At 51.7% G+C, this 18,374-nt stretch overlaps 1 long non-coding RNA gene across 1 annotated transcript in view; it reads left to right on the top strand.

Annotated features, from left to right (window-relative positions):
- LOC114109667 (uncharacterized) overlaps window positions 1-13,863 on the top strand; it is a 29,018-nt gene extending 15,155 nt beyond the window's left edge. The window contains exons 2-3 of the long non-coding RNA XR_006057229.2: window positions 4,796-4,894; window positions 8,394-13,863. This is a non-coding gene — a long non-coding RNA (uncharacterized LOC114109667). The remainder of the gene's footprint in view (window positions 1-4,795; window positions 4,895-8,393) is intronic.
- The last annotated feature ends 4,511 nt before the right edge of the window (window positions 13,864-18,374 follow it).

The following is an 18,374-nucleotide window of genomic DNA, read 5'->3' as shown; positions in this document are numbered from 1 at the left end:
AATGCTTCTACTCATGGGCGGGGGAATGGCTAAAACAGATGCGGCATGTATACACAATGGAGTACTACTCAGACGTTATAAGGAACAAGAGTGGGTCACTTGCAGAGATGTGGATGGGCCTAGAGACTGTCATACAGAATAAAGTGAATCAGAGAGAGAGACACAAATATAGTCTATTAACACATATGCTTGGAATCTAGAAAAATGGTACAGATGAACCTATGTGCCAAACAAAAGGAGACACAGGCATAGAAAACAAGTGTATGGACACCAAGCGGGGAGCGGGGCCGTGGGATGGGTGGGGAGAGTGGGCTAGATGTGTACACAGGGCTGTGCACGGAGCAGAGGGCTGGTGAACCCTGCGGTGTGATGCGGGGAACTCTGCTCGATGCTCTGTGGCGGCCCAGAAGGGAGAGGATATTTGTGCGCACGCAGCTGATGCACTTCGCTGTACTGCAGAAAGGAGCACGACGTTGTGGAGCAACTGTGCCCCAGTTAGAAAGCACTCCTGCCATTAGAGGAGAAGTGGGCCTCGGGGCCTGGAAAGAGCCAGTTGTGGTCATGGTAGCATGTCCTTGAAGGTTCGTGTTTAATCTAATACAGACACACCTCGGAGACCCTGTGGGTTTGGTTCCAGATCACGGCCATAAAGCAAGTCACACACACTTTTTTGTTTTTGGTTTTTCAGTGCATAAAAGTTATGCTTACACTATAGTGTCGCCTACTAAGCATGCAGTAGTATGTCTAAGAAAGCAATATGCATACCTTAATTTGAAAATACTTTATTGTTAAAATATGCTGCCCATCACCGAAGCCTTCAGCAAGTCATGATCTTTCTGCTGGTGGAGGCTTGAAATATTGAGAGAATTACCAGCATGTGACACGCAGACACAGAGTGAGCAAGTGTAGTTAGAAAATGGCACTGATAGTCTTGCAGGAGGCAGGACCGCCGCACGCCTACAAGTTGTTAAAAAAAAAAAAAAACGGTATCTGAGAAGCACGAAAAAGTGGAGTGCAATAAGACAAGATAGACCTGTAAATTTTTGTGAAATTTGCCAGTGATTCCAGATTGGTGGTACCCCAGGAGCCTTGCAGAAGCCAAATCTTTTCTGGAAAGCACACTTTTTTTTATTGAAGTATAGTTGTTTTGGGTGTTCATTGGAAGGACTGATGTTGAAGCTGAAACTCCACTGCTTTGGCCACCTGATGCAAAGAGCTGACTCATTGGAAAAGACTCTGATGCTGGGAAAGATTGAGGGCAGGAGGAGAAGGGGACGACAGAGGATGAGATGACTGGATGGCATCACCGCCTCGATGGACATGGGTTTGAGTGGACTCCGGGAGTTGGTGATGGACAGGGAGGCCTGGCGGGCTGCGGTTCACGGGGTCACAAATAGTCGGACACGACTGAGCGACTGAACTGAACTGATAGTTGTTTTACAGTGTCATGTTAATTTCTGCTGAACAGCAAAGTCATTCAGTTAAAAGTGTATAAACATCCTTCTTCATATTGTTTTCTGTAATGGTTTATCACTGGGTGTTGAATGTATTACTAGTTCCCTGTGCTATGCACTAAGACCTTGTTCATCCATCCTCTAGATAACAGTTTGCATCTGCTAATCCCAGCCTCCCACCCTATCCCTCCCCCAGCCGCCTCTGTTCTCTGTGTCCATGAGGCTGTTTCTGTTTTGTAGACAGGTTCATTTGGGTCATATTTTAGATCCCGTATATAAGTGATATCATATGGTATTTGTCTGTCTTGTTCTGACTTAGTTCATTTAGTGTGATACTCTCTAGTTGCCTCCATGTTGCTGCACATGGCATTATTTCGTTCTTTTTGCGGCTGAGTAATATCCCGTCACGTGTATATGCACCGCCTCTTCTTTGTCCATTTGTCTGCTAAAGTACATTTGGGCTGTTTCTTTATCTTGGCTGCTGTGAACAGCGCTGCTGGGAACACAGAGGTGCACGCATCTTTTTGAATTGTAGTTTTGTCTGGATGTCTGGCCAGGAGTGACATTGTTGGAACTTATGGTAATTCTATGTTTAATTTTCTGAGGAACCTCCATACTGTTTTCCACAGTGGCTGCACCAGCTTACCAGTAGTTAGCAAGGTTCCCTTTTCCCCACCCCCTCCCTAGCTTTTGTTATTTGTAGGCTTTTTAATAATGGCCATTCTGACTGGTGTGGAGAACACACTTTAAATGCAGATGTTAAAGATTCTCACAGATAAAAATTGCAAAGAACATGAGCTCACAATTTAAAACCACCAAACACACAAGGAAACAAGCCACCATGAGCAAGAGTTATTAGAAACAACAAATTGAAGGATCAGATTCCCCCAAATGGGAACTATTGTAATCATGATGCCAAGTACAAAAGTAGGAAGCTTAGCAGGTTTGAAGAACGAAAGGATTGAAAATATGGTGTGAAGCAAAGAACAGCTACCAAAACTGACCAGTTTGCAAAAGAACTAAATACAGCTTCCATAAATGAAATGTAAAACTCAAAAGAAGGGGCACACGGCAGAGTGAGGCATTGCGGCAGTGAGAATTTGTGATCTAGAAAGCAGATGGGAATTGACCCCACTGCCTAGGAGACTTAGTCTTTGTTGTGAGGAGGATGGGTCTCAGTTCCTGGGAGGAAGAGTGGTGTCTGGACCCAGCCTGATGGTGCCCTGTTCCCTGAGTGAGATGAGCAGAGGGAAGAGCATCAGCCTGCACTTTCTCTGTTAGGGAGGGCAGGAGTCATGGAGACAGAAGAACAGGGGGATGTCTGCTCTGATAGAACACAGTACATCAGGGAGGACCACCCAGAGTCGCAAAATGCTTCAGAAGACAGTCACAGCAGGTGTTCTGGTTGTCTGGTACTGTAGCAAACCACCCGAAAATTTAGGGACTTGAAACAGCAATACCATTGATTTAGCTCAGGACTCAACTACTTGGGCAGGGCTGCATGGGGAAGTTGGCCTCTACTTCCCATAGCGTCTACTAAGCTACTCAAATGGGGGCTAATAGCTAGCTTTCAGAGTGCCCGCGCCCCGGCCACGGGCTGGCTAGTTGGTGCTGACTGTCAGCTAGGAGACATGGGTCTCTCCGACTGTTATGTGGCTTTGCTCACACCTTGGTGGCTGAGTCCCCGCAGAGAAGGCAGATGTGCATGGTATTTTTGTTACCTTCTAAAGCCATACAGTGTCACTTCAGCTACACTGTATTCACTGAGGCCGTCACAAAGGCCTGCCCTGGTTCAAGGAGTGGGGGGAGTGGGGAGGTTCTCCAGCAGCACGTGGAATGGGAGGTGCCGTTGGCGGCATCTTCGGGAAATGCAGTCTGCCGCAGGTGAGGCCAACCCAGGACCAGGCGATGGTTGGAGACCTAGGCAGCTGACCCAGCCCGCTGCCATCGTTGGACTGGGATCTGGTGGCAGGCTTGCAGCCCTGAAGCAGGTCGTAGACACAAGCAGGGCCAAACCTGGGAGGTTACTAGCAGATGGCATAACATAGTGGTTAAGAGTGCCAATTCTAAAGCCTGTGTCTGAGCCCTGGCTTCACCAACTAGGAGTTTATAATCTTGGGCAAGGAACCCAACCTCTCTTCGCCTCAGTTTCCCCATCGGTTTCAGGGAGAATGACACTACTTAGCTGACAGGTATGTTGTGAGACTTCAGTAAGTTTATGCAGTTAAAGAGCTTAGAACAGTACCTGGTGCCCAGGAAGTGCTATCTAAGGATAAACTAATACTGTTAATAGGCTGCTTCCCAGAAAAGCACTAAGAACAAGGAACCAAACAGCCAAATGGTGTGTATCGGCGCTCCGAAGTGAGGCAAACTTCCAGTAATTACAGGACCACCGGTACTGAGAAGGATGCTGCTGGCGGGAGGAGGGGCCTGTGGTGGATCCTTGGTGCCGAGAGGGAGGTGTCCTGGAGCGGAGAGAATGGTCTCTCAGCCCTGGTCTGGAGGTCTTGCTGGGCTCAGAGGTAATGCCAAGTTCAAACAGTATAAAATTCTCTGCAATGTTGTTCGAGCAGTAAAAAGTCAGGAGTCCTGAGGCTACTTAGAAATAGAACAACTGTTTTCTCTTTAATGAGCTGCCATACGCGATGTTTAATTAAAACTGCAGGAGCATGCAGGAACGTGGACCCAAGGATCGTGGAGGGCTATGGCTGCAGGCCTTTGTTTGTCAGGGCTGGTGAGGGGGCGACCCTCAGGGCTAGGCACAGCCACACCACTACCCCCAGCTCCTTCCATGCAGGCCCCGTGGCTGCCTTCAGGTTCCTCATGGGCCCTCATGATTATTTTCACCCTCATCATCCCAGGGAAGAGTCATGCTCTACCTGCTTCAAATATCCGTGGGGCAAACAGAGCAGATTCCATCTCTAAGCCTCAGTTTCCCCACCTAGAAAGTGGTGAGGATAAATGAGTCCTCCTCACGAGCCTGTCACTAGATCAAGCAAGGTACATGCAAAAATGCTGGGCACGTGTCCACTCCCACCCTGTGGGCGTCCCTGGTCAGAGCAATTGAGATGGATCTTCATGATTTCAAGGTTACGGGTGTGAATCCCAAGCCATGTCCCGGTGAGGTGCTCCTTGATTAGGGGGTTCCGAAGTCAAGGAAGTTTGGAGCGCTGTGTCGCCCATATGCTCCTCCCCACTGGCAGTTTGTAGCGCCTGTGCGTATTGTCCAGGTTCTGAGAAGTCCTGGTGTAAGCAGTCCTGCCATGTGTCATGTTTTCTAAAATTTCTCACCATGGAAACACTGTTTCATACAAATTTTTCTTTACTGTTTTGCCCATTAGCATCACGGAGCACAGTCTCTAGGAAACACCGGGATGGCAGAAATCACGTGTGGAAAATCCTTAATTTCTCTCAAGTCATTTCTCATCTGAAAAATGAAGGTAATTAACACCCACCTTGCAGGTTGCTATGAAGATTAGAGGCAGTGTACACAGAACTCCTAGCCCAGGGCCAGGCACACAATGGATGAGCAATGAGTTGAAGCCACTCTGGCTTGGGCCACAGGCACAGGGAATGATACTGAGGGATGCAGATACTAAAGGCGGGAACTGAAGCAGGGCCAGACCAGCACAGGCTGGCTGGAGCTGAGCCTAGGGGTCCAATGGGGGAATTGTTCCTAGCAATGAGGGGTACAGCTAGGTTTGCAGGAGCGGGGTATGCGGGCTTGCTTGGGGCTCAGGGGACTACTGGGTGGGTTAGTGAATCATTGGTTAATGCCTTCATTCCCCAAATTTTTATTGAGCACCTATTGCATATATACCAGGCACTCTTAGCCAGAGAGGATACATCAGTTAACAAAACAAAGTTCCTGCCCTCCTGGAGCTCAAGCTGTCAACCAGTAAGCAGACTAATAATATTTTAGGTGATGATAACTGCTACAAAAAATAAGGCAACGTGGAGGGGTAGAAAGATGGATGGGTCTTATTTTAAGGTGGTCAGAGAAATCTCTGTGAGGAGGTGATATGGGAAGAAAGTGGAAAGAAGCAAGTGATTTCAAACTCACTGACTCATCATCGTCTCTGTGGTCCTCAGTAACATCATCATGCCGAGTTCCCCACCCATCTTCTTATCTTCATTGGTTGGTTGCAGTTCAGTTCAGTCGCCCAGTCGTGTCTGACTCTTTGCGACCCCAGCAAAGAGGTCTGCAGCATGCCAGGCCTCTCTGTCCATCAACTCCTGGAGCTTGCTCAAACTCATGTCCGTCGAGTCGGTGATGCCATCCAACCATCTCATCCTCTGTCATCCCCTTCTCCTCCTGCCTTCAGTCTTTCCCAGCATCAGGGTCTTTTCCAATGAGTCAGTTCTTCACATCAGGTGGCCAAAGTATTAGAGTTACAGCTTCAGCTTGAGTCCTTCCAATGAATATTCAGGACTGATCACCTTTAGGATGGACTGATTTGCTCTCCTTGCAGTCCAAGGGACTCTCAAGAGTCCTCTCCAACACCACAGTTCAAAAGCATCAATTCTTCCGTGCTCTCAGTACCTCTCAGATTGTTTGCCTCCTCAGGGTGCAGTTCCAATAATGTCCACAAGGTGGAGTAGTGACACTAACCCGCTCCAGGGACTGTGAATTCGTAGATGAATCCAGAAGGTGTGGGCTCAGTTGCTCAGTCGCATCTGACTCTTTGCCATCCCATGAATAGTCTGCCAAGCTCCTCTGTTCATGGGATTTTTCCAGCAACAGTACTGGAGTGGGTTGCCATTTCCTCCTCCAGGGGATATTCCTGACCCAGGGATTGAACCCACATCTCCTGTATTAGCAGGCAGAGCCCTCCCCCGCCAAAGGATCCAGTCAAGGTTGAGAGTAGTCTCAACTATAGGGCTGCCTGCAGCCATGGGAAGTCCACATAATTGGGTTGTAAGCTTGACCGAAGGGCTTCCCAGGTGGCGCAGAGGTAAAGAATCCACCTGCCAATGGAGGAGACACAGGAGACAGTTTCGATCCCTGGGTTGGGAATATCTTCTGAAAGAGGAAACAACCCACTGCAGGATTCTTGCCTGGGAAATCCCTTGGACAGAGGATCCTGGCAGGCGACAGTCCATGGGGTCGCAAAGAGTCGAACACAGCTGAGCACATACACTCTGTCCGCGGTGCTAAACGTGACTCACGGTGTGGTGGGGGTCTCTGGCGATCTGCCCCCTAGTGACTAGAGGCTTTGGGGAGGGAAAGGAAAGCCCGCAGGAACTTGGAGGGCAGCTGAGTGAGGGCGGGGGGTGAGAGGCCCTCCGTCACCAGCTCCAGGGAGTCCCGGGGCTGGGGTTGGCACGGCCACCAGGGGAGCAGTTCTAGCTGGGACTTTATCTTCGCGGTGAGGCGCAGCAGTGGGGGATTTAAGGCTCCATCTGCCTCTTGCTGTGAGGAAGGCAGGGGAGGACGCAGGAAGTTGGCTCTGAAAGCTGAGCCCTGTGTTCAGCACAGCCAGTCTGGAGAGAGTGTAACAACCTATCTGTGTGGTTTGTGCCCATTTAGCTGCTCTTACTAAATCCATCTTCGTGTTGGGAGAGGGCAGCTGTGAGCTAGCTGGCTGCCACCCCGGTTTATGGGGAGAAGGGGACTCGCTTAGACCCCAACCCTGCTCATCATCCCTTGGGCAGTAGCTGCTGGACCATCTCAGGGGGTAAAACTGCCATGACCCCCTGTTTGGAGTCTTCTCTCAGTGCCCACTGAAAGCGGCAAGCTGGCACGCTTCTCTGGGTGGTCCTCTGCCAGGACCTGCCCCTTCCTCTCCAGCAGAGGGGCTCACTGTGTTCCCAGGTGTATTCCAGCGAGGCAGAATTGCAGGATTTCCAGTGTCCCTAGCACTTTGCTCTCAATAGCATGCGAACAGACATGCACGGCTCTCTCCAAGGACTCCCGGGTGGGGAGAGCAGCATCTTCTCCGCAAGGTTCTTTGCTTTTCTCTGGGAGAAGAAAATCCATTTCCTATGACCCCGGGATTTCACTAACCTGTATATGTGAAGCTGAGGGCTCTGGGTGTATCTTCACCTGTGCCCTGACTCTCTCCATCTGCAAATGGGGCAAATAATACTTACCTGGTAGGGTCATCTGGTCAACACAGGATAATGTGTCTAACAGCAGCTGGCACCCCATCAGAGTTCAATAAACTGTGTGTGTTTTATGTCTAAATAGCCCAAAACAGGGAGAAGGAAATAGCAACACAGTCCAGTGCTCTTGCCTGGAGAATCCCACGGACAGAGAAGCCTGACGGGCCACAGACCATGGCGTTGCAGAATCAGACACGACTGATACAGCTGAGCACACACAGCCTGAAACAGTTCTTTATGATATTAAGGGCCAACCATGCATTCTTATCCGAGATCTTATTTATTCCACAGAAAAATCCTATTTGGTGCATTCCTCCTTTTCTTTCTTATTAATTTTTTTTCTGCAGGAAATATTTGCAAACATTCTCATTGCAGCAGAGTAGAGCACTGCTTCAATATCTGAAGTAGAGTACAAGTATCTTTGCTGACCACCTGCTTCATGGACCCCCCTACCCCTCAACCCCAGCCACCCCACACACAACATTCATTAGAGGTGACTTCTGCGCAAGCTTAGCGTTTGCCTTTCCAGATTTTATACACGTGTGTTTATAGGGTAATCCATGGAGATGCAAAATTCAGATCCTTGTCAGCATTAGGTGAACATTCCTGTTAGAATCAGCTTCCGGAGAAGGTGCAGACCAGCTGTTTCTCCCAGGCGGTGTTTAGTTCCCTGTCAACACTCATCAGAGTGCTCAGAGCACACGAGCTTTAGTAAAGCAGGCCTTCAGAGCGGTTGGCAGCGCTCTGTAGATAATTGCCATTGAGGTCTAGAGAGTCACAGAGGTGAATGCGTGGGGTCCACTTTCTACTAAATGACCTTGGCCTCTGTTTCAGGCTCTCATCGGGATATAGCTGCCGATTCCCAGGACGTGACTCTTCCGGGCATTTTCTGCCAAACCGAGGAGCCAAGGACAGAGGCCATGCCTGGCTGCGCTGGGGCGGGTCAGACCTTGGGTCTGGGTTTTTGCCGTCTTCCGTGCTGCACACAGGCTTTCTCTAGTTGCAGAGCACGGGCTTCTCGTGCAGCGGCTCCTCCTGCTGTGGAGCACTGGCTCTAGGCACACGGCCTTAGTCGCTGGTGGTGTGTGGAATCCTCCCGGACCAGGGATTGAGCCCACATCGCCTGCATTGGCAGGCAGATTCTCAACCTCTGGACCTGCAGAGAAGTCTGGGTCTGGGTTTTGAGGTCTGTTTGGGCAGGGAGGACAGTGTGCCATGGACACTAGGGAGCCTTAAGGCCGGAACTGGGCCCCCACTTTCCCCAGCTGTCCCGGGGCTGGGAGCACAGTGCTTCCTGGGCAGGCCTGCAGGGCGCTCCTCATGGGCTACCCATCCACTCCTCATGAGGCCAGCTGTAAGGCGAGTACAGTAGCCCGCCAGTACCAGTAGTACCCCGCTTCATAGACAAACTTCTAGAGAAGCAAAGGGTTAAGAACACACAGACTGGGAACCAGTCAGCATTGGAACAGGGTTGCTGGATTGAAACCCCAGTGTCGACAGGAAGGCTTGTTCTGTTTCCTTTCACTTGTTTATTCCTTCATTTTTTTTGTGCACAGGGAGTACGTGAGTACATTCTGATTATACATAAGATAAAAATGAAGCTCTTTCAAACCCCTGGCAGCCCCCTTCCCCATTGGTAACCACCATTATTTTTCAAGTGTGTCCTTCCAGACCTTTTTTCTACACACACGCACACAGCTGCTACTTTAAAAATAGAGATTGCCGTATGCAAGTATTTCTATGGCCTTTTCTTCTTCAGTGTGTTTCTTTCCAGATTCGCGTATTTAGACCTATTTCCTCTTTTTAAAGGGCTGTACCGTGTTCTGCAGTGTGGCTGTATTGTAATTCCACTTCAGCTCTGTTAATATTCAGTTTAGTCTCTGTAAAATGTAGATAGTAACAGTACCTGCCGCACAGGATTATTGCAAGACTATATGAGGTAATACATGCGTGTGGCTTAGAATCAATCCGGGAACATACGTGCGTGTACAGACACGCGTAATCTCTCACGAGCTTTACCAGCATTACTGTCATTGATCTCGACAGGCATTAACGTTATTCCCAGTCTCTTGTTATGAAGAATGCTACAGTGAAGATTTTGTGTTTGAGTTTGCCTATGGAGTATTTTTCTGAAATGCTGGCTGAGGAGCCTGGAGGGTGGCGGGAGAGAGGGTGGGGGATTTCTCCCCTGGTTCAGCCCCATGTCCCTGGCATTTGCTTTCTCTGAGACCACGGCTCCCACAGGGCAGCCCCTCTGCATGCTCTACCTCTTGGGGGACTTGAATCCCTTTAGCCTTGAGTGGTGACAGCCTCTGGGGGCCTCCCCATCCCTTGCTTATTCCCTTAGCCCTGTTCACCCCCCATAAGCCAGTCCTTTATGTGAAAAGTGAAAGTGTTAGTTGCTCAGTCATGTCCGACTCCTTGTGACCCTAAGGACTATAGCCCGCCAGGCTCCTCTGTCCATGGGATTCTCCAGGCACGAATACTGCAGTGGGTTGCCATGCCCTCCTCCAGGGGGTCTTCCTGACCCAGAGATCGAAGTCCCGTCTCTTACATCTCCTGCGTTGGTAGGCAGGTTCCTTACCTCTTGCACCACCTGGCCTTAGCTTCATTTGAACCCTCTGGGGGTGAGCTCTGTGTCTTGTCTGGGCTCTGACACACCAGCCTTTTGCTTGCTATGAACCACCTGTTGATCTTCCTTGACCATTTTCATAGCATTACCGTTATGATTATTTATAAAAACTCTTCAAATAGTGTAAACATCAGAATTTAATTAAATGTGATAGCTCATCTCTAAAGATTCTAATGTGACGCATGCTCGTAGTCAATATTCCTCAGTAAAGAAGAGCATAAAATGATAAGGCGAGAGTCTGATGTCCCCAGAGTGAGAGGCCTTCCAGTGGGCTCTGTGAACACACACTGAGTGGATGCTGACCCAGAAGGGAAGGTGTGAGGGCATGAGGGCGACCTCCGCATCCCACCCGTCTCTAGGAGGCCATTCTGTGGCTAGCACCGTTCTGGTTCCAGCCCGGGGTAAACACTGCCCCTGCAGCCACTCTCCACACCGGGGCCTGGGAGCAGCCCCCAGCGCAGCCCTTCTCCAGACAGGCTCCCAGCTAATCACCTCGACTTTGACCTGCTGTCCTCATCTGGCCCCACATTTGTCAGCTGCAAGGGAAGGAGTCTCTTCCTCCCTGCTGCTCTCCAAGTCCTGGTGAGTGTGGGTAGTGGTCCTTCTGCTCTGGATTCCCCTGATCTGACTCAGTGTCACCCTTGCTCTCCACTGAGACCTCTGGTCCCTCCTGTCCTGCAGGTGTTGGAAACTCTCCCTTTGGACCGTCTTTGCTGCTGTTTCAATAGGAAGGGGTAAGAGATATGCTTGTCCTGTGCAGAAAGCCTGCGATGACTTGTATCTCAGGAAACAACTATAGTTCCCGGGGAGGTGGTTTGATGGGCAGCCCATGTCTCCTCCAGCCTTGATCGACCCCTAGCCCTTCCTGCTAGCCCTCCCCTGACACATGGGCCCACGCCCACCCTGCCTGCCCTCCATCTCTCCTGTACCTGCAGGTTAGATTCTCTGCCTCCTGCCAAAAAGCAGTTAAGCTCAGAGGTCAGCACCAGACTGTCCACCACGTCACCTCCCTCTGAGGGCCCTGGCCAATACCCGGCTGGCATTCTGACTTCCCCACCTCGAGCACCCAGTTTGAGGTCCTTCCCAGGCCCTCTCATCCTCTCTGCTGGAGCCCAGCGCCCACCCCTCTCCCCCTGAGACCCCTCCTGCCCCAGTTCCCTGACTCTGCAGACTGCAGCCCACCACCTGGTTTAATAAATGAAGCTTTTATCTTTTGTCTGTGGCTGCTTTCAAGACACAAAGACAGAGTTAAGTCTTTGACAGAGATCACAGGGCTCCCCATGTAACTGACAGTATTTTGTGTGGCCCTTCGCAGACCAAGTTTGCCCACCCCTGCGCCTACTGCTGCCAGAAAGGGAGGTCGTTGGTGACCTCCTGCCCTTCACCTTGCAACGTGGTCAGTGGCTCCTCCAGGAGGAAGCATAGGTGACTCTTGTCCCTTCCCCCTGGTGGTTGCAGTGACCTGCAGCCTTGCACAGGTTCCACGGTTACCTGGCCTCGGGGCAGGGAGTGCACCCCATGGCTGCAGGCCAGCACACAACCTGGGTCACCAGGCTGATGGAGGAAGGCAGGAACCCCTCCACCCTTATGCTTCGAGAGGTGAGAAGTATCACCTGGAGGGGGCGCTGGTGTGCAGGGAAAGCAACGCAGGTCTGTTTCGGAAGGGCACTTGCCAGCTGTGCCCTGGTTCCTAGGGTATGGGCTGGATGTGGAGTGAGCAAGGCAAGGGGCGGTGGAGGTTTCTGGAAGCTGTGGCTCCAGCAATTTGGGGAACGTGGAGCTCATTTCAGGAGCTCTGGGAATGCCACTCCCACGAGGGGTCAGAGCATCACAAGACTGGCCTGAACCTAATCCCTGCCACCCTCAGCCACCCACAGGGCTTCCCCAAGCTGCCGCCTTCACCGCTGCCCTGCTCTGGCCCCCCGCATAACCAGGAGGCAGTGCTTTGGAAATTTCTAGTTCTACCACCTGCTGCTGCTCTTTGAAGGTCAGCTTTGCCTGCCATGTGGCTGAATCCCATCGGCTGGTCACCTGACCCCATCTTGCTGGACCATCCTGCATCCTCTGACATGTTCTTAAGTTCTCTTAGATCTTTTAAACTCTCTCTCCTCTTGGCTTCCGTGACCTCACACTTGTCCTCTGCTTCCTGCTCCTTTTCGCCCTCCTTGGCTGGAGCTTCCATCTTGGCCCTCCCCTAGACACTACATGCAGGTCTGGGACCCACTGGGACCCATCTTATTTGGTCTCAGTTGTAGAACCCCTGCCCTGGCTTCTCCACTGAGCTCCAGACCCTGATTCAGAGCCAGCTACTTGACATCACTGCTCGGATCCTCAAGGGCATCTCCACCTTAGCCTGTCCCAGAGCAGAAGTCCTGATTTCCCCACCCGAGACCTGGTCCTCTCCTGTTCATCCAGTCTCTACATGGCAGCACCTGCCACACATTGCTCAAACCCCCCTGAGTTCAGTTCAGTCACTCAGTTGTGTCCAACCCTCTGTGACCCCGTGGACTGCAGCCTGTCAGGCTTTCCTGTCCGTCCCCAACTCCCAGAGCTTGCTCAAACTCGTGTCCATCGAGTCAGTGATGCCATCCATCATCTCATCCTCTGTCATCCCCTTCTCCTCCTGCCCTCAATCTTTCCCAGCATCAGGGTCTGAAAATAAGTCAGTTTTTTGTGTCAGGTGGCCAAAGTATTGGCATTTCAGCTTCAGCATCAGTCCTTCTCCTTTAGGATGGACTGGTTTTTATCTCTATTCCAGACTTTCCCCTGTCCCCTCACCTCTACATGAATAATACATTCTGTTGGTTCCAGTCCAGGACACTACCTGTAACTATCCTCGCACCTACATCGCCACGGCCCCTGCACGTCCACAAGCCCCTCGTTGCTGGTGCCTGTGGTTGCGATAGCCTCCTAATGAGCTGCCCTAGTCTTTTATGCACCCAGGGCTGTTTCTTATTTTATATGTGAATCATGTCAATCCTCCTCCTGCTAAACTATCAAAGGTGACTCATCCCACTGAAGATAGTGCTGCTGCTTATCATGGTTCATGAATTTTGTGGCCACACCCAGCTCTGCCGGCATTGTCTGTGCCTCTGTGCTCCAGCTACACTGGCCTGTGGTCCTGCTATAGGACATCACACTTGTCCCCTCCACGCCTAGGATGCTCTCCTGGCTCATCCCTTGGCTGGGTCCTTCTAGTCATCCCTGTCTTAGGTCGAAAAGCATCTTCTCAGTAAGGTCTTCCATGTTCATCAATTCCAGCTGACCACTCCACTCACCCACTGCCAGTTTGCTACCGTATCGCGCTTGTCGTTTTCCAAGCAATCTCCCCTCCTCAAAATGGCATCGTTCATTAATGTGTCAAGAGGAAGAAGTGAGGTTCTGGAGCCCAACTACCTGGGTGCAAGTCTCAGCTCTGCCATTTCTAGCTGTGTGACCTCAGAAAACCTAGATGGTGTGCCTGTGCCTCGGTTTCCACATCTGTGAAATGGGGACGATCTAAACCCTGCCCCAAGCCAAATCCCGTGCATCACCTGTTTTTTATTCACCCACAAGTTAAGGAGGGTTTTACATTTTTAAATGGTTGGAAAAAGTCAAAAGGATATGTGACTACATGAAATTTAAAATTTTAGTGACTATAAATTAAATTTTATTGGAACGCAGCTACCCGCATACCACTGCCTCCTTATTACCGTAGCAGAATGGAGACATTGCGAGACTGCAGGGTCCATGAAGCCTGAAATAGTGAAGCCTGAAGTATCTACTGTTGGTTCTTAACAGCAAATGTTTGCTGACCTTTTGGATAAATGCCATCTAGGCTTGATATAAATGATTTATTACATGTTGTGCTTGATATCTATCTATATATATATAGATTAGCTGTAGATGTTAGGTAGATATGTAGATAGGCGGGTAGATGGATGGAGGGACAGATGGATGGAGAGAGAGGCGCAGCTCAACAACATGAAGGTGCCCACTGTTGTTTAATATCGGCCTTCCCTGTGCCAGCCTGTGCTGTAGAACTTTCTGCCACGGTGGAAACACTCTGTCCACACCGTGTGGTGCAGCCGCCGCCAGTCACGTGTGCCTACGGAGCATTTGATACGTGGCTCGGGTGACTAAGGAACTGAATTTTCAATTATAGCTAATTATAATTAATCTCAATTTTAATTTAAAATGCCACCCGAGACTGGTGGCTACCAGATTGGACAGCCCGGCGGTAAAGCAAAGCCCATGAGAAAATGTGGGCCTGACATACGGCAAGGCCTCCATAAACACGGGCTGCCCCCCTCCTCTCATCCTCCAGCCTCTGTCCTCCGTCTCCTCTCTCTCCTCCCCCGGCCCTATGCTTCTCCTTTGCTCTTGGTCCGATTTTCTCTCCTTAGGGCACGTCCTGTCTCTCCCCATAGTATCCTCCCGTCGCTACCCGGCAGGCCCCTCCTGCAGGGCAGGGCCCGCTGGCATCCACGCCTCACCCTCAGCTGACTTCGTTGTGGCTGTAAATCAGCTCTGATAATTTTCCATCTGGTCTGGGCTCTTCGTAGAAGAGAAGGAGCCAGGCCAGGCGGATCCTGGCTGGAGGCGGGGAGGGTAACTGGGCCCCTTGATGCGGCAGCCAGGGATGAGCCATCATTTCTGAGGCTGGTGCCGCGCTCACAGGCACCCGTGCCAGGAGCCAGCGCCAGGCCCGAGCAGGGCTGCCAATCACAGAGGAGCCAGGGGCCCAGACGCAGGTGCCGGGGCTGACAGCAGATGGATGGTCTGGAGGCAGGGACGAGGGGTCTGCCGGGCAGCATCCCTAGAGCGTTCTGTTCCTAGTCAAGGGCCTTGTTACTGTCACTGCAGCTGCGGGGCCCTTGTTAGCGGCAAGAAAGGGCATCGGGGAAGCCTTGTTCAAGAGTGAATTTCCTGTCCAGTGACAGCCCATGCTAGGCCGCGTCCTCACACAGAGCCCATCGGCCACAGGGCACATGGCCCCCTCCTGGGAGGCTGGAACAAGCAGGAGGGGCCTGGGTCCCAGCAGGAGGGTGCCAGGTTAGGGAGGGGACACTGGGGCCTGGGCTCAAAGAACATCGCAATCATTTTTCATTAAGGTGTGAACAAGCAAGTAAGGGCTGAACCGCCCAAGTGGTTTTTGGAACAAGCCAGTTCACGGCTCAGGAAACCTGCCCTCCACACTCGTCTAGGCCTCTGAGAACTAGCTGTGTGCTGCTGGACAAGTCACTTGCCTTCATCTGGAAAACAAAGGGGTTGGACTAGATGGACATTTCCTACCCGAATGCAGGGAGAGTCTTGAGCAGTGTGTGGGGGGCTTGTTGGTTGTCGCAGTGACAAGGAGGTGGGATGGGCCGGGGTTGTCCGCCTCCCGCAAAGAGCAATTATTCCACCCAAGAGAAGTCATTCCACCAGAATGCTGGTAGCGCCCACTTGGACGGCCCTCAGCTGGGAGATCCGCCTGCCTGTGGGAGCCTCTGCTGGCGCTCCACCCACTCGCCCCAGCATTGACTACTTTTGCCTCTCCCGGGTTAACTCTCAGCTGGCAGCACCTGCATTTCTTGGCCAGATGACTTTCCCTGGCAGCTGGGTTCTGTTCTGCCTGCTCACCTGGCAGCCAGAACACTGGGAGTTAATGGGCCCTGGGATCAGCCCTCGCCAGTAACAGGGTTAGGGTTTTAGGTGTATATATCTTGGGTGGGTAACTGAACTGCATTCCACTCAGTCTCCCAGAGGACGCCCGTGGAATCAGCTTTCGTCACCCACAGTGGGACCTCGGATGGTACCATGGGCTTCTTCCCTTCCTTGTCTTATCTCCCAAGTCCCTTATTCTTACTTGAATTCTTGCCTTGGGGTTGGCTTGGGAGTATCTAGTCAAAGACTTTCCTGCTAAGCTATCCAGGGAGACGGGAAGATGAGTGCCCCCGCCCACCTGGAGTTTGGAGGGAGTCTGAATAAGTGCTTGGGACTTGAACTTAACTAGGAGGAGGTGGCTGGGTCAAGAGTGCAGATGGCAGGTGCCCCACGCTGCCCAGGGCCCTGGTGTCCTGGCAGACACAGGGACAGCGTGGGGACCCGGATCCCGTTTCTCTCCTCAGCACCCGCCCTTAGGTGCATCGCTGGGTGAGATCACCGACTGGCCAGGAGAGGGGAGCAGACGCATCAGAACACATCCATCACCGACTGGCCAGGAGAGGGGAGCAGACGCGTCGAACCACATCCTGCTCGCCGTGGCCAGTGCTCAGCCACTGAAGGAGTAAGATGACGGCCACTTCCTCTCTCCCAGGGGCGTCTTTTTTCAAAGGGAGATAAAAGTAGAGGAAGGAAAAAAACAGGAGCAACCCATGGTGATTTTCCATCTCTTCTCTGACCAGCCTCAATGAAAAAAAAAAAAAAGTCCAACATGTGGCCTAAATGGTCCCAAAGACCAGAGCCACTCAGGTCTAGCCGTGAGTTACAAATAACAAAGGACGTAGGTAGTGGGATGGAATGGGCCTGCTGCGCCACAAAGAAAAGGAAAGGGGGCCATGTCTGGGTGGCAGAAAGCACTGGTTGACTGCCCCAGCCCTCAATCCAACCCCCTCCCCTTCCACCCAAGAGTACTAAGTGACACCCCTTCTAGCCAATCAATGTGTGCCGAGGGGACCATGGGGACAGCTCTTGCTGACCTAATAGAGATGCTGCCCCTCTCCTTTCCACCATGCTTCCACTTTCTTCCTGCTGGAAATGCAAATGTGATGGCTGGAACTGCAGCAATCATCCTGAGCTCATAAAGGAAAGACTAAGAAAACCTCATGTGAAGAGTCGACTCCTTGGAAAAGACTCTGATGCTGGGAGGGACTGGGGACAGGAGGAGAAGGGGACGACCGAGGATGAGATGGCTGGGTGGCATCACCAACTCGGTGGACATGAGTTTGGGTAAACTCCAGGAGTTAGTGATGGACAGGGAGGCCTGGCGTGCTGCGATTCATGGGGTCGCAAAGAGTCGGACACGACTGAGCGACTGAACTGACCTGAACTGAAGAAAATCTCAGACTTTGGTGCTGACATCCTGAACTTGTAGCCTGTTCTTATTATGGGAGGAAAAATGAACTTCCTTCTGTTTTGGACATTGAAGTCGGGTTTCCTGATCGCTGCTGCCCCACACATTCCTGACTGAGGCAGCTGGCCATGCTGTCTCACCCTTTCGAGGCTTCGTCATGTGTCAAGCCCCACATGCACCCAGCCTCTCGTTCCAGCTCTCTGTCGTGGCTGCTGTCGTGGGAGCCAGCTCCCCACAGCACCCTCCGACAACACCTGTCTGCTCAGTTCCAGCCCTCTCCCCACCTCAGCAGTGGACACCTCGAACCTGCCCAGCCACGCAGATGTACAAACAACCTTGAAAAGTGAAAAGGTCTCAGTACTTCTGTGGCGTGACCCAGCCATCGCTCAGTGATGGTCAGGAACTGAAGGATAAGCCGTGCCCTCCCACCCACCCCCACGCTGCCCATGAGCAGACATTTTAGGAGCACACAGAGGCCCCCAGTTTGATGGTAGAGTATTCAAATCAGCTTATTCACCTTGCTATTCTGTTCTTCCCAGACCTCTACTTCTGTTCTTTCCCTTACCCCTAGACCCTGTTTCAGACTTTGCGCTGGGGGTTAGGGGAACCCAGGCCTAAGACATTTTAGATCACTGCATCGGTCAGCATCCCCACCCTCTCTGGACCTCAGCTTTCTCTGCACAGTGGGCAGACCAGGGACCGCATGCTCTCCGGGGTCCCTCCCTCTGTGCACCCCTGTGCCCTGTCCTTGTCCCGCCACATCACCGTGTCAGCCCCAACTGAAGGCGCCCCAGGCGTGGGGCCCACGACTTCCTCAGCCTGTCTCTGGGGGACCCAGGCCGGCATCACATGGACAGTGAGTGGAGGAGGGAAGAGAACAGCAAGAAGAAAGTGTTAATTATAAAACGAAGCAAGCCAGAAAGAAATAAGAAACAAACCCTCAGGCTGGAAGCTCAGTCATGTGAAGGGAGAGAGGATGGAGGTTGCCTGCTGGGTGCTGAGCCCATTAAATGGGAATGAGCTGAGGTGGTGAGTGCCAGCGGGGGGCAGGGGTCAGACACACAGCTGGTGCTAATTAGCTGCAAGTGGCTTTGGTCACAGGTCACAGAGCAGAAAAACAGTCCTGCCAGGGCATTGCTGAGTCAGC

This window comes from Ovis aries, chromosome 20, assembly GCF_016772045.2.
Source record: "Ovis aries strain OAR_USU_Benz2616 breed Rambouillet chromosome 20, ARS-UI_Ramb_v3.0, whole genome shotgun sequence".
Lineage (NCBI taxonomy): Eukaryota > Metazoa > Chordata > Mammalia > Artiodactyla > Bovidae > Ovis > Ovis aries.
The sequence above is the reverse complement of the archived record's forward strand: the minus strand, read 5'-3'. Positions and strand labels throughout refer to the sequence as shown.